This window comes from Pholcus phalangioides, unplaced genomic scaffold (assembly GCF_987345545.1).
Source record: "Pholcus phalangioides strain wild (caught in Gottingen) unplaced genomic scaffold, Ppha-v1.0 ptg000017l_1, whole genome shotgun sequence".
Classification (NCBI taxonomy): Eukaryota; Metazoa; Arthropoda; class Arachnida; order Araneae; family Pholcidae; genus Pholcus; species Pholcus phalangioides.
Window position 1 is genome coordinate 15322315 of NW_028301610.1, and position 16389 is coordinate 15338703.

The window sequence follows — 16389 nt, forward strand, 5'->3', positions numbered from 1 at the left end:
TTTTACTGGATGAAGCTATCACAGCTGAATTTCTCAATTTTTTGATAATTTTTCATGTTTTATTTCAATCTCAAACCCATCGGCAGAATTTTCATTCCTTTCTGACTATCTAAAAGACTCTGTATCCCTTTCAGACGTGGGCATTCATTTTTTGGAATTTCAAGATGTTTTTGCATTTTTGATGCTCATTAAAAACATAAATGTCATCAAATCTTTATTTTTTCACATTTTTCTTCCAAATTTTCAATTTTTTTGTGAAGAAATAATTCACTTCACTCAATTTTTTTTCAACCGAGATGATACAGGGTATGTTCATCGTCACATACAATTTTTTCCAGAATTTTATGGCTAAATTTTAAGCAATAAATCACACTTTTCCCGGAGGCTCTTTTTTTCTGGAAGCCATCTTAAAAACCCCCATGAAAGTGATGCCCTCTGATGAAAGGTCCCAAAGTTTTCATATTCACCATATGCCTAATTAAAAAATACACAATCTTTTAAGTCAGGGCTTAACTCCCTGAGGACAGAAGAAAAGATTCTATAGTGAGAAAAGCAACCCACACATTTGTGGCACCAGGGTCTGAAAGGGATATAGTTGGGAAAGAACAACATGAATTAATTTCATGCTGTTCTCGCTTCTTTCCCTCGTTTATGCTGTTTTTTTCTTTCTTTTTTTTTTTTGCCTCAGAAGAGACAGGGCAAAAACTTTCTAATTGGGTTTTAGAGCAAACAGAGTATTCGCGTAAATATTTTTATTTTTGTTTCAACAACTATAGGGCAAGGATTTTTTTATGACTTTAAACCGACGGAATATGTCTCTATAAAAAATTTATTTATGCCGCAAATCGTAAAACCCAAAAATATGCCTTTATAAATAGGCTGACCATATTTCCTCGAGGAAAAATATTGGAGAAATTACGAGAAATCACCACACACATTGTCAAAAATGATGCCAAAAGTAAGCAAAATTGCCAATTATTGCCAAAAGTAAGCAAAATTACCAATTATTGCCAAAAATAAGCAAAATTGTCGATTATTGCCAAAGTCGCCAAAGGTAAGTAAAAATTGCCAATTATTGCCAAAATCGCGAAAGATTACTAATTGTGAGAATTGAACTACTGAAAAACAGAAAGCATGCAGAAAAAAAAACTCCCTCTTCATTGTATTGCCGAAACATACAAAATAATGCTCTAAAATTAAGATCTGAAAATCATCAAAGATACCTTAAAACTACTGAAGATTGAGGCGGACACTGTTTACCGCAAAACGAAGAACATCTTTGGTTTTGGTTTGACTTTGAGACTGGAACTAAAACTAAACTCTCCTCCCCCCAACTCCTGACGAAGATCTTTCATATATACTGTATCACTCGCTGACTCACACAGAGAAGCATGTTCACGTTCAGTTTGTCTGATTCTTAGTTGTCTTATATTTGTGTCTTGGTAATTTGTGCTAAAATGTTTAATAAATTTGTGTTATGTGTACGCCTCGGCTTCAAAGATCATAGAAAAAAATGCCTCACATAAATACTGAAAATCATGAAAAAAATGCATCGAAATTACTAATTTGGATACCTTCTAATTAGAAGTATGCCTCTAGGATCAACGGTTCGTCAGTAATTAGCAGTGCATGCTGTTTGTTATCTATGCACCCTGTATAAATTTTACTTTTTATACATTCTCTCCAATTTTAAGATTGAAGATTTATTTTTTCGTTACGTTGTTTCACGCGAAACCACATTTTTCAAAAACTATGATAGATATTCTCATGAAATTTTGTGACAGCGTTTCAGATAACATTAGTTGCGCAATGAACTAAGATCTTGGCTATATGTTCAGATTTAATATTTTATAGCTGCTTGAATAAAAAAATTTGAATTTTTCTGGGAAAATTCACGTATTGTTTCACGAAAACTGCCATATCTCAGAGAATATTTTATGTATCTTAAAACTTTTAGTTCATTGTACAAATAACAGCCATAGAAACATACAGTATCAAAACTATTCAAATAAATTGTGTGGTTTTCAATGTACAATGTCTGACGTAAGTACTGAAAATGAGCCAATTTTTAGGACATAATTTAGAACATCTCAAAAAAGTTTTAGATATTTCAGAAATTTCACTGGATTTCCTTATTTCATACAGTATTTTCATTCAAACCCCCACTTGTTTTGTGAAAATCAGTGTTTTCAAAAAAAGTGTCCCGTACGTAGTCAGTTGTTTCAAGTAACTGTACGTCATTTGAAAACTTTTTGTAATTCCAAATATGTTTCGAAAGTCAACGGTTACAGAGCTAGCCTGTATCGCAACTACTACTCTAAAAATCCAAGTTACAGGAACCTGACGGGGCACACATTTGACTTTAGAATACATTCTCTCATCTCTGAAAGCATACAAAATTCATGTATAACGCTAAAATATCGGAATAAAAACACAAGCATACTAATAGATCTTGATGTCAAAGTTTAGAAGCTTCCCGGAACTTGCCAAAAGTGCTTCTTTCATGAATTTTACGGACGCGTTTTCCTTTTATGTTTTCCCCGCTTTTAAACTGCAAGAGTGGTAGACATCAAGGTTATGTGCCCAAAGCTGCAAAGCTTCAGAACTTCATTACAGCCTAACTAACAAATTACTAGCGAGTCATTTATCAAAATTCGAGATTATCTTGCTTCCTGCTTCCGCTGGAAACGCTCTCTCTCTCTCTCCTGCCGCCATCTTCTACGTTTTTCCAGGGCCCCCTCGAAAACTAAATGTTATCTGCGATGGGTTCTTCGACGACTTGGTAGTAGTAGTCTTGGAGAATGTTATCGCCAATCTCTTGTCCAATTAATCAAACGCGTATTAATAACGTGTGCGCGTGGGTGGGACGGGATGGGATGGGAAAACAATTAATTGGAAAACCACCGCGGTTTCCTCGAACTTTACAGGAAATTAAAATGCTGCTTGTACGCTATAAATTATGCCTTATCTTATACAATATATAAAAGAGAGTCACCGTTAATGGCTCGAAACCACCTCCTCGGAATTCAACCTATCAAACGTTGCTCTATCATTACCCCATAGGTATGGACGTTGCTTTTTAACTCCGTCTGTGTTCTGTTACAAACAGGGGGAGAAAAAATCTTGATGATTCTCCAAATTTTGGAGAGAAAACACTAAAAAAAAACTGTCGAAACTTGTTAATTGAGGGATGTCACGACCTTGAGGGATGACTTCAAAAAATATTTCATTCAATTGCAAATAAAATACAGTCGAGTACACTTATAATCAGAGGCGGATGTAATGACGGGCCCCGAAAAACCCAAACTACATTTTTTTTCTAATGGAAGGAGCCCAATATTTTGTCTTGAGCCTCAACTGACTAAAATCCGCTTCAGATTATAACATACCCTGGATATAACAAACGGTTTTGTAATTTCCGAATTCTGACCCACTCACTTCAATGCATTTTCCCCTGTTATTACATACCCCGCTTAAAACACACACTGTGGATACAACATACGAAAAACGCTCTCTTAACATTGAAAATAATTTGGATATAACATACTGCAAACAAAAATAACTGAAAGAAAATGAAACCAAAACTGAGTCGTTTGTGCAACATGCATTGCATGCGACTGATATCTTAAACGTTTTCTCACAAAGGGACGTGAATTTCTTCAATGACGAGAAATTATTTCAACAAAATAGTTGCATTTGTTACTAACAGATCGCGATATAAAAATTTATTTAGGTTTACTGACACCTATTGAAGATAAGTGCACAATGAAAGAAAGTCTTTTTGTGCGAACTGCATTGACTGTGCTTTCCCCCCCCCCCCCGAATTATTAAATTTTTAACTCTTTTGTTACTTTTGGACCACATAGTAGATGGCAAAGATGAAGAAACATCTGTTTTAAATCATCAAACCATTTTTGTTAAAAAGCTATGCTAATTCAGAAGTATTGGTGACGTATATAGCATTTATTATGAATAAATTTCACAAAAATGCTTGTATTTCAAATAAAAAATTCTTAGCCTCATAAAAATCATAAAAATTTCCAAAAATATATGCACGTTGTTGTATATAATGATTTCTAATAACTTTTAAAAATTTTTCAGATATCAATCAAAAACTACAGGGTGGGCAAAAAGTTTGTAGAAATTTTAAAAATGAATAAAAACCGAAAAAATAACCGAAATAAAAAACGGTTTGCAGGGTTAGCATCGCTAGGTAGCAGGAATTTTTTTTTCAGAGATTTCATTTTAATGACTAAAAAAACAGCCGATAGGTTTCGGTGGCAAGAGCGACTTCGGTGGAAATATTGCAAATGAGACGGTTATATAACTTGCGCGCTCCTAATCGACAACCAGTTCACCGTTATAATCCGTGTATGTGGACCTGCTGTAGTCTGCCGTTGCTGGATTTGCGACTCGCCTGCAATGTGTTATCCCCTGTGGTGATGGTCATATGGAACACATACTGCTGTAATAAAGGATTTGGGGGCATTCTGTTCGTTATTTGCGTATCCTTTCTTTGACTTGTGTACGTCAGCGCCACCTATCGGCTGTTTTTAGTTCCCCCATCTTAAAAAAATTTCCGTGACCTAGCGATGCTAACCCTGCAAACCGTTTTTTATTTCGGTTATTTTTCCTGTTTTTATGAATTTTTAAAGTTTTCTACGGACTTTTTGCCCACCCCGTATATGCATGCAATTTTACATTCCAATCACTTACTGCATAAGCTTATTTTTTTGCCGCGACAATCTCAGTAATGAATTTTATACATATATACTGTTGTAACTTGAGCTAATTTCTAGACCTCGCTTATAACATACACTTCTCGAATCACCAACGGTGTCTGTTATAACCGAACTCGACTGTACTAAAAATTCCGTGTCAATCGGTCAATTTGTTCTTTCATAATAAAAGAAAGAAATAATGAGTTATAGAGTAAATGTATACGATAAAAAACGCGATTTTTTGAGCTCATCCGTAAGAACTACTACTGCCCCAAAAATTCTGAAATTTTGCAGATATATGTTTATTAAACATGTTCTACTAAATGGATCTCGGACTTTGATATCTGACCATTCGTTAGAATTTTATGAGTTTTCAAAATTTCAAAAAATGTATAAATTTCAAAAATCTAAATTCAACTTTTGAAAATACTTCCCATCAATCAATTGCTAAATCCGAGATCCACATTGACACGAAATTTTTGGTACTTATTTACAATTAAATGAAATATTTTTTGAAGTAATTTCTGAAAATTCGACTCCATAGGTCGTGACACCCCTTAAGGGTCTAAACCAGCGTTTTTCAACATTTTTTTTTATCTCGCGGAACACTTATATTTAGATTTTTAAATAGTACAATTTTAATGATTTAATTATTAACGTATAAACAATTTATTGCAATTTAAAAGTTTTATAATAAGTGAATATAAAATTCTTAAAACAAAACTCAAATATCGGATCTTAAAGCTGTAATACAATAAATATTGCGGTAAATATAGCTCTTTCTTTATAAATATTCAGAATCCCTTAGACTAGAAATCCCCCCTCAAAATTGAAGCAATTATAAATGAAATCGAAAATTTTATGTCACTTGTTGTTTAGAATGGCCTATAAAGTGAAAAAATATTCTATATACGATGTCTTTGCAAACAAAAATTTATAGTGAATGCTAAAAGTTAGGCTATCTAACCGTAATGATTACGCGTTTTGTCCTTTCAGGTCAGAAAACATTACTCGGAGCTCTGCATTTTCGGTCAGATACTTAGTACTCTGATATCGTTTTACAGGTCTTAATTTAAATTTTAGCACTTACTGTTATAAAATTTGAACTCATTATGTTTTGGACTCATTACAAAATAATACGGTTAATGTCCTATAGAATTTTTCGCGGTACACCACCACCCTCTCACGCCACACCGGTTGAAAACGCTGGTCTAAAAGTAAGCATTTTTAGAGTCTTGTGAATATACCGATTCTCCATTCTTGACATCGCAACGCTGTAAACGTACGCAACAATTAATCCCGATATTTTGATCAAAATCACAATTGCTTTTTGACCAACGAACGTAATTTTCAATTCACAATCGTTATCAGTGCCTTGCAAGCATTTGGAGCAGCACTTCAGAAGGTGGCGGGAAAACAAGGTAACAACACTTGGAGAATAGATCGAGCGCAAATAATCGCAAAGCGCGTACGCGGAATCAACGTCGGTGCTCGACTGGCATTAATCAACGCTGAACAATGAAGCAACGTGTCACCAGAAACAGCAAGTCTCGGGGAAACTTGAAGGCGGATATCACGTATGGAGGAACTCGAGAAACATTTGCTTGACAGAATCACTCCCTAGACGCTAAGTGAGTGGCGAGCATTGTGTTTGTAATTTCCAGACAACAAACCGATATTCTTTAGTTGTTGCGCCCCCCCCCCCATCATCATGTTTAACAAGAGACATGCAAAGCAAGAGAGAACAACCTTCAATTGATAATCGCTGGTATACGAAACAATCATTTTTGCCTCTGCGATATTTTAATTAGAATCGGCTCTGACGAAGTGATTATTTCCAATGTCGTTCTTATCTTTTATTGATTAGATACCGAAACATCGTCGTTATTCCGACGTTTCAATATCTTTGTTAGGAATTTTTCGAGCAAAAGCAATTCGAAATTTTTACTGTTAACCCATTTTTGATCGCTCTTACAAATTCGTGACCAAATATCACAATTCTTTTTATATATGATGACTGGCTACTTAAGTAACATATTTTCGAAGTTTCGAAAAAATTTGACACCAATTTATCATGCTTTTCTTCGTAATTAATATAAACTTCCATTTAATTAACTTTCTAATTAATGCAAATTAATTATCTTAGTTTAATCAAAATAATTGATAATTATCATTTTGGGAAACCTCGTGTACCATGAGACAAAACAAAATTTTTGGGAAAAATTAAAAAAAAAATTCATTTCTGTTCATAATCAGGAAAAAATAATTCAGATAGAAAAATCGGAATAAAATTTCTAAAAATTTAATTTTTGAAAAATCATTAAAAAAAATCAAATTTCATTGTAAACAAATTGTAAAAAAATACTGTATTTTTAAAAATACATATTAGATCTTTTAATTCACAAAATGTTCATTTCACATAAAAATTTCAATGAAAAGTATTTGAAATTTTTTTTTTAACGATGCGTTGCGCAAATGTCAGTCGGAAAAGGGTCCTCCTCTATCTTGTGAGAATTCATTGAAAACTGAGAACACGCAATCTTTTGCCTACCATCTTCTGGAGTTCAGATTTAAACTTAGATACAGGTATTCAGTCGGCAACCTTGTAGCCGAGATATTGGGTTTGTTTGCTGGTAAATATTAAAACATTTCTTGCGTGCCTGGGATACGATTCACAGTTGAGATATTCAACTGTCTAAATTCTGTGACTTTGGAGTTGCTATGTTTATTAAAAGTAGATACTTTTTGATGTTTTCTCATCTATACTTATACAATAACTTGTCCTGATTGAATGATTCATCATCGCCGAGCCGAAACCACTGAAGCTATAATTAAGAAATGGTCGGTAGTTTTATTTCACGACGTAAAGACTAGCTAAGAAGGGGTTTTTTTAAGTTAGACCTCTAAGGGCGGTATTCACCGACATGGTTTAAGCTATAGTCACAACTTTTTGATAAGAGGTCAACGTAGATTGGTTAAAAACCTGAATTTTACCAATATCCGTGTCGATCTCATCAAAAAATTGTGACTACAGTTTAAACCATATCGGTGAATACCGTCCTAAGTGTGTTCAAAGGTTACATAGAGAAATCGCGCTGAGCCGAAACCGCTGGCGCTAAAAATATGAAATTTGGTCAGGTGTTCCATTTCATGATGCAAAGACTCACTAAAGAGCGGTTTTTTTTTCGAAATTCCAACCCCAGAGGGGTCACAAGGAGGTTTAAAAGTTATACCAATGCATCACGCCGAGCCAAAACAGCTATGAAAAATATGAAATTTGGTCAGTATTTTTATATTGTAGAGACTCGCTCTATAAAATAGCCTTTCTGAAGTTAAAACTAAAGCACTTAAACATGAGACAACACATAAAAACTATACTGTCTCAAGTTAGTGTACCCGCATCTAACTTAGGACAGCCGCCATTTTATTTTTTCTCTAGTCACTAAATGTACATCTAAAATTTTCAGTACAAAAGGCCTAGAAACCCTTTATAATGTAGGTTTGTTTTTAACTTTAACGTTTCATTGAGGGATTGATTTTTCCGTGCAAAGTTCAAAATTGTTCCAAGTATGGGCACCTGATTGTAGTCAAAAACTTTCCTGTCGTTTTTGATCTTCAGAAATAAAAAGATGGCCAGGAATTACCGAATGCAGTTAATCTTCTAAGTAATCCTCGTTCAGAACATTTCGCTATTGTGCCAAGTCTGTCTCATTTGCGAAGGAATACTCACAAAGGTGAGCGACTGACAAGAGATGATAATTTGTTAACATAAAGAGTACGGAAAACGCGGTGGATAAAACAATGTCTTCCTTAGACCTAGGTCAAAACCTTAAAAATATTCATATTTGCGGCAGGCTCCCATGGACCCTTAGATGCCCAACTTTTGCCGGACATTGCGCAGCTGGAGATACGGTCGGAAAAAATGCTGGATGCCGATGGAGAAAATTTTTAGGGGCAAAATTGTGATAATTGCTGTATACCGCGTTATATTTTTTCTCACGATCAAACACCGCAAGAATCCTATTGGTTATCATGTATTTTTAAATTGTATTTTTTTCTATATCCTGTTGGTAGTTTTCTTCAACCAAATGCAGCTTGAAAATTTTGATAACATTAAAGCAATCACATTATTCAGTAGAATCTGCATAAGATTGTCTCGCATCACAACGTGAATCACCACTCAACAAGCACGAATACACCGAAGTCACTGTTTCAAGTGAAATTGGATGAGGCATTCATCGCAGTTAAATGTTATTGATGCGTTCAGGATGAGCAAATCGTATGTCGACAGTGAAATATCTTATGTAAATTAGTTCCTCCCTCTTTGCACAAATGGGAGCTATAACCAGGAGATGCTGCTCAAACAATCCATGTATGAAGGTTTGGAGAACGTTCTGTACACACACATAACACACACACTATCATTCCCAACCTCCCGTTATTAGGACGCGTAGGCGAATGTTTGCACTACGAAACATAAAAGGATGTCATTTCATAATATCACACAGTTCGTCTCTCGTTACCGAACATTCAATACATAATATACCCCTAATTTACATTCATTACTCTTATTCACCAGCGATACACATTTTGAATCATTCATATTTCAAAATATACTCGGCCCACCCCTTTTCAACTACAGGAATATGCAGCGTGGATTCGCACACCGCGACGCTAACCACCGATTATATACATTCTTATTAAAACGAATACAATATTCTGAATGGAAAGGTTTGTAACACTGTCAGTCACAATGCATATGAAATATCTATTCTTATGCTTTCGGTAGGTGATTTAAATTGACACTATTCGGGACGCTATTAGAATGTATGAATTAGAATAATCACGCGGACCACCTTTAGCGGAATGAAGCGAAATTTGCATAGCCAAGGGAGAGAGAGAATGAGTTTAATTCAATCAGCGACCAACTAAATTAAATTTCGCGTTCAGCTTGGTAATTGGACATAGCAGGCCGCAATCACCATTGTTGCTCTGGAATGATGTCGAGAAAAATCCGTGGCATAAACGCGACGACGAGAAGGACAGGAATGCCGACTCTTATGGAATTCTTAGGAAGCTTCGACGATAAACATCAGACCAAGTAAGGTAATCGCGCATAACATCAGCTTCAGAGCATATCATATCGTATGTACCGCGTGAGAATAATAATAATTCCGGGAGAGAACAGAGAAGCTCGTTCTTGAACAGGACTTGTTGGTGGTTATACAAATTCTAAATAAAGCTTAGAGTGTTGTATAAGAACAAAGCTGTTTTCTTAAAAAATTCGAGTAGAATCGAATAGTCATACCCACGATTTACGCGATTTTTGGTGAAAAAAGCGTTTGAAATGAGAGATGGAAACAATATTTTAACCCTTTCCGCCCGGCATGATAGAAATCACTAAACCCCCTTTAACATGCCATACATTTTTTTTAATGTCAGTAGGCCATATCCCATGGACCAAATGTGACCATCGTGGTCATGTTTATGCGTAGCGCGATCTCAAACCTAATTTTCTAAAAATGCGGAGACACATTTATGGATAACTCAAGTGACCCACTGCATATTTAGAGATCACTTAAGTGACTTGTGACGCAGTTCTAAAGCACTTAAGTGATCCGCGGCGCATTTTCAAACCTGTGAAAGTGGCCCGCACTCTTTTTAAGATTGTGCACCCTTTGTGTAGTCTTTCCTGCGACTTCCAACAGGCATTAAGGTAAAAGATACAAGGAAATTTGTTTCACTGAGAAATCAACTTTACAAAACATCTGCTGGGCTCGTCAACGCTAAAATAAGAGACTTTTAAGGAAGCAAGATACTTGCCAATGACGCTTGAAGGGTAAATTATGCTGAATGTATTTTGTTCAAGTAAATATATTCAGAATATCTTGTCCATCCAATCAGAACACCACATGTAGCCACAAGCTGAGCTGATTTTTTTTTTTTTTTTTTGGTGCTAAACCGGAAAAGCAGCAGCTCAAGATCTAAACTTGGCAGAAATTTCCGAAATTAATTTGGACCTCAGAACCATTTTGAATCAATTTCGAAAATTCAAATTTTTTCATTTCCAGTGAATGATGTGGTTAATTTAATACGTTGCGTTAAAGAATGATGCTATTTAATATTTAACGCAATGCATCCAGCCACTCACCTGCAACCCTAATTAATTTTGACACTATTGGAAGTTTGTTTACGTCACTTTTTATGCAAGAAAACAAAAACACTTTAAAAACGCAAGAACCTTATTTGTTTCGATTGGACCAAAGGGGGTATCAAATATCGTACTTCACATGATGTTTGTACACGTTTCGGAGCAATTTATAAATTTTAATGATATCAACACTGATTTTGTACTTAAAGATGTGTTTTTTAGTGATTTTATGGAGCTGATTCCCGGCATTGGTTTTGTCAGATTGGCTCTAGTTTTTGAGATATTGAAAATTAAATTTTTCCTTAGTAACACAGACCACACATTAAAACAGTAAATAATATATGCATTATTTCAAATCCTAGAGCTAATTGAGAGCAAAAGTAACACCAGTTTTGAAAAATCAGCAGCACAAATCAAAGCAGTTGAAACTTCCCTGAGAACACGATTTTTTTTATATTTTGAACAGAGTGTAATTTTTTTTAATTATTTGTAAGAAAACATGCATTTTTAATTTCAATTTTTTTGATAAGACTGGTGTTTTTTTGGAAAACTTGGTTCCAGTTAATCAATATTTAATGTATTTGTATGCACAGCTGCAACCTGATTCAAGCGCTTATTGTCGGTCCCACCTATCGCGTAACTTTTGGGTATTACTGCAATAAGCCGTAGCTGTATCAATATGCTCGAATCGAAGTTGCTTATTAATTTTATTCATTGTCTTAAAAGCATCAACGCAGATGCATGTTCGAAAGGATTTCCAAATTTAGCAAAACAATGTTATCAACACAGGAATCAGTTCATTCATAGTCCATATGATCCACCTTCCATATTAGAAAATGTGAATTTACAACTAAGATTGGAGTTACTCATCATGATTAAAAGCATGTAAGTCTGATGATCACCAATGCCAGCCAGCCACGACATGTCATTCATCTCTAAAAGCCTCTTCAATTCATACATCGTTCAGTAAAACGTATACACATTCGCTTCACGCAAATGGTCACCTACTCGGTGACTTATCGCTGTTGTGTCACCAATAAGAGCCGTGATTCTTTGGTTAGAATCTCTGGGAACAGCTTCCATGAGAGAAGGAGAGCCTAAATACCCCGTCACCGTCACAAGTCGTCCAACTTCCACTAATGAAAATAAGTGGGATTCTCCATCGGAAATAACATTAGGCGATAATGGGAGGGCAATCATGACCATTAAGCCTATTAAGCACGTCCTAAATAGCTAAAGATGCTCGTGAATATTTTACGTACATTGAAATGACATTAAGATGAGCTAAATGGCTAGTAATCCATGGGGGATTGCAATTTCATGCTCAAGAGTTGATGTAACTAGCATATAAATATGATAGGTGACGTAAATAAGGATTCTTTTGAAAAACATACATTCACACTAATACATATTTTATAATCATCGTCTCAAATTGTTCTCCATCAGTTCAAATCGTCCTCCCCCACTGATATACGAACCAATTGCAAACTAATGAAGCTAGAATATGCAAATAGTTTTTTTTTCCCCCCGTGAAATTTTTCAACTAATAGACACAGTAACGTTCATCACAGGTACAGTGATACTTCGGCTAACGAAAATAATTCGTTCCGGAATCACGTTTGTCGGCCGAAATGCGATTTTCTATAGGTCTTTACGGAAAATCGTTGAAATCGTTCCAGATATGGCCCAAATACGTTTTTGAGCGCTATAAAAAATATAAAAAATTGGCCGAAGTCTAAGATGAACAGCTTCAAAATTGGAAAAATGAGAATTTATAAGACGCTGCGAGAGAGAGATATCGAAAATCTTTTGTATACAATAACCACCATTTATACAATCAACACCGGCTTTAGTGGACCGGTGATGGTGTTGACCGAGTCTAAACCAAGTATGCCTACTGACCACCTGTGCAATAGCACAGGTAGTCAGTAGGAATACTCTCCATAGGTTGAGAAACGCTGGACTGGAAGATGAGCACTTCCCTTGGGAAGGATAGTTGGCGTCCACTTTAAAACGGTTCTACGGTAAAGTATGCAGTCAGAACTGGCTATATGGAGTAATTGTCTTTCGCTTTCTTTCAATTTTTTTTCCCTGCTACTGAAGAAGGAACTTCATACAGTTGCGAAACGCGTCTAGCCGTTGTTCTCTTATTATTTTGGATCTACCGAAGTTAGTTTTCCCTAGCATATAGTCAGAACTATCCCTATCTAACTGTCTTTATTATGCATAAAAGTGTCCATGATACGACATAGTATATCAAATCCGTAGGCTCTAAAACCAACATACTTTGGGGACCTGGTATTTTCTATACCAATGTTTCTCAACCTGTGGTCCGCGGGGCCACGGGAGTCAGTGAGTACTCTGTGATGAGTCCGCGAGATCATTTTCGTTTGCTATCATTGTATGAATGACACATTTCGTGCTGTGAAATTGTAATTTATTCAATTTTTTTATGACATGAAAATTATAAAAAGCAAAGCATTTTGGATTTTATTAGAGGGTGGCGTCGAAATGAACCTTCTGACGTTACATGGGGTCCGTGGAACATTGACCTTCACTGCAGAGTGTGCATGGCATCAAAAAGAGTAGGAAACGCTGTTCTATACTAAGACATCGGTTTTCAGAAAACTATCATTTTTCTTCTTCAGTGGAATTTATAGTGCCATGCCATGCTAACGCCACAAAAAATTATGCTGTATCCAATATAATAAAACACCGAGAGAGGCATATCGGTAGTGGTTCATTATTGAAGTATTGAATAAGAAATGGTCGTTTTGGTCCTTTTCCACATTTGAGGTAAATACTATTGACCTTTCTCCTTCTATGTATTTTGCTTCAAATATTCTATATTTTATGACCTCTTAGGAGAAAAGGGAACCTTATTCCTGGATCTCCAACGTTACCTTCCACCAGTAATGATTCGTTTAATACCTCAAAACGCAGCATAAAGTTGATGATGATGGCAACAATAACGCACACAAAAATAAAATAAAAAATACATTGAAAAGTGTTTTTCCACGTCGCATCATTCCCTTTTTTTTTTCATTATTTTTTCCTCTACTCCATTTTCCGATGCAACTAGATTATTTTTCGAATATCGTTATCTTCAGGCTTTATTACATCGCATTTCCTGCTTTTATGTGTCCTCATCCTTTCCCCACAGCAACGCACTCAAAAGGTAATCTTTAGGATGTGAGAGAGGAGGAAAGAGAACACTTTCTTTCGAACACATATATCATTTTCCAACGTTCAACTGAGCAACATCCTCTCGTGACTCATTTATTTTACCTTAAAAGCAGTTTTTAACAGCATGTTCCGCCATTTTTGTGAAGTGACTCGATACTTACGCCATAAGAAATTAGACGTTTGAAGCAAAAGGTTTCCAACACTCAATATTCACCGATTGCGAAAATCCATTATTAGTGTTTGTCTATTAACTATTAACAAACAATAGTCCCACTGACCAGAGTTTCCACAGATCCTTAAAAAATCTCTAGCCAAAATTCTCAAAAGTTGCCAAAAAAGTAGCCAAAAATATTTTTACGTGTACTACTACCTAGGAAACAACACACGAACTACAGTTTAACAGTAATCTAGCCCAGTGTTTCTCAACCTGGGGCCATATGGCTCCCTTGTAGTCCTGAGATATTCTAGGGGGCCACAGCCGAAAATCAAGTGAAGGGGGAATCCCCACAGGTTGCCTGCCTAAGGGGCAACACGGAGAGCTGTGAGGAAAAAAATACGAAGTAAAGAGAAGTGCTCGTGTGAAAGGGTATGCGGACCCGCATCCGCTCCGTGTGAAAGGGGCCTTACGGATTAGTTGAAAAACCTGTAATTCAGGTTTTTAACCTATCAGCAACGGTGCCAACTCTCTGAATCGGAAATCGTCGTGCATTATGTTCGTACCCTAATGGGGGTATTCAAATATGTGAGTGTCTTTGAAGAACAAGAAAACCTAGACAAAAATTCTAGACTTAGAAGGAAAGGGTTCCAAGGTGTCGTCCTTAAAAATTACGAAAAAATTTAAGTACATTCATCTTACTCAGAAACACAAAAACAAAAAACTTAGAGGAGGAATGTAATTATTGAAGATGCAAAAACTATTAAAAATATAACAGTCGGCTACTCATCGCCTCTCGTGCTTCTTGGCAATTATCAATTAAAAACTTCTTCTCACTATCTTTCCTCTAGGTTCTCTGATCTAAGAAACTGGTTATCTCTCTTTTTTCTCTCTTCGTCTGTGCTGTACTTGATCTTGTATTATTTGAAAGTCGTCAAGTCAACACTATAGGGGGTAGCGAGGTTTTCAAATTCTTTCTTGGCCTCTCTATAGGCGTTCAAAATATTATTATTTGCATTTTTCAGGGACCCATAATAACTCCGTCGGTATTTTTTGTGCACATTTAAATGAGTAGAATCAGTGGTAGTTTTTTTAAAACTGTATGAAAATGTCACCTTGGGACACTTTTCTTGTTGTTCTCTTGACAACGTGACACTTTTCTAGTTGAACTCTCCCAGTTTAAGGAAAGAGAAATCGGTTTTTCCAATATCTCACACATCAACGATTATGGAAATTAACTACAGTAGAATCCGGACTATCCGGCTTAATGCAGCAAAAGGGCGAGCAGGATAACAGAAAAGCCGGATAGGCCGAAGTTCTATAACTGCTCACTTCCTCACACCACACCATCAAAAACACCGTTTTAATACCGAAAATCACTCCTATTCGTATTTTGTGACATCTTGGTACAAGTCAGTACTTAATACATAAACGTAATGTACTTTATATATAAATGTATGCATAATTTAAATGTTTGTAGGTTATGTGCTATACTCTATGTTTCAAAAATTTATTACAGAAAAAGAAAGTCCAAGAATATAAATATTGTCACTAAAATTATGTGAATAGTTTTTATTTATCATTTATTATGTCATTTTTTGCCTTGTAAATAGTCATTATCTTATGTAAAAAGGAAAATGAACACATTTCTCTGTAAGTCACCAAATTGTCAAGAAACTTAGCGAAGTTTGGCGACAGCTCCGATGATTTGGCGACATCATGACGCCAAAACACTGGGCCGGATAGTCGAGATTCTACTGTAATTCTTAAACTCAGGGCCGTCATTTCAAATTTTAGGGCTAACTGCAGAATGCATCACGCCGACAGGATAATAACAAACTCAGGGCCGTCTTTTTCCGGGGAGGGCAAACATTTTCCGGGGGGGGGGCAAAGCACATGTACTCAATGTATGTATATATATATTTGTATATGTATATATATACCATTTTTAGTGTATTTTCAAAAGCCGGGGGGGGGGGCAACGGCCCCTCCGCCTTCCCCCCCCCCCCTAAATGACGGGCCTGCTTAAATTCTATTAAATACATGTAACTAAAAATATTACGCAATCAACCTTGTTTTAATCCTCTTCATTTCAAATTTCATTTGTCGCATCTTATACGTAATTTCGTTACACACTTTTCCGAAATTTCAAAATACAGTCTTTATTATACCTTTCT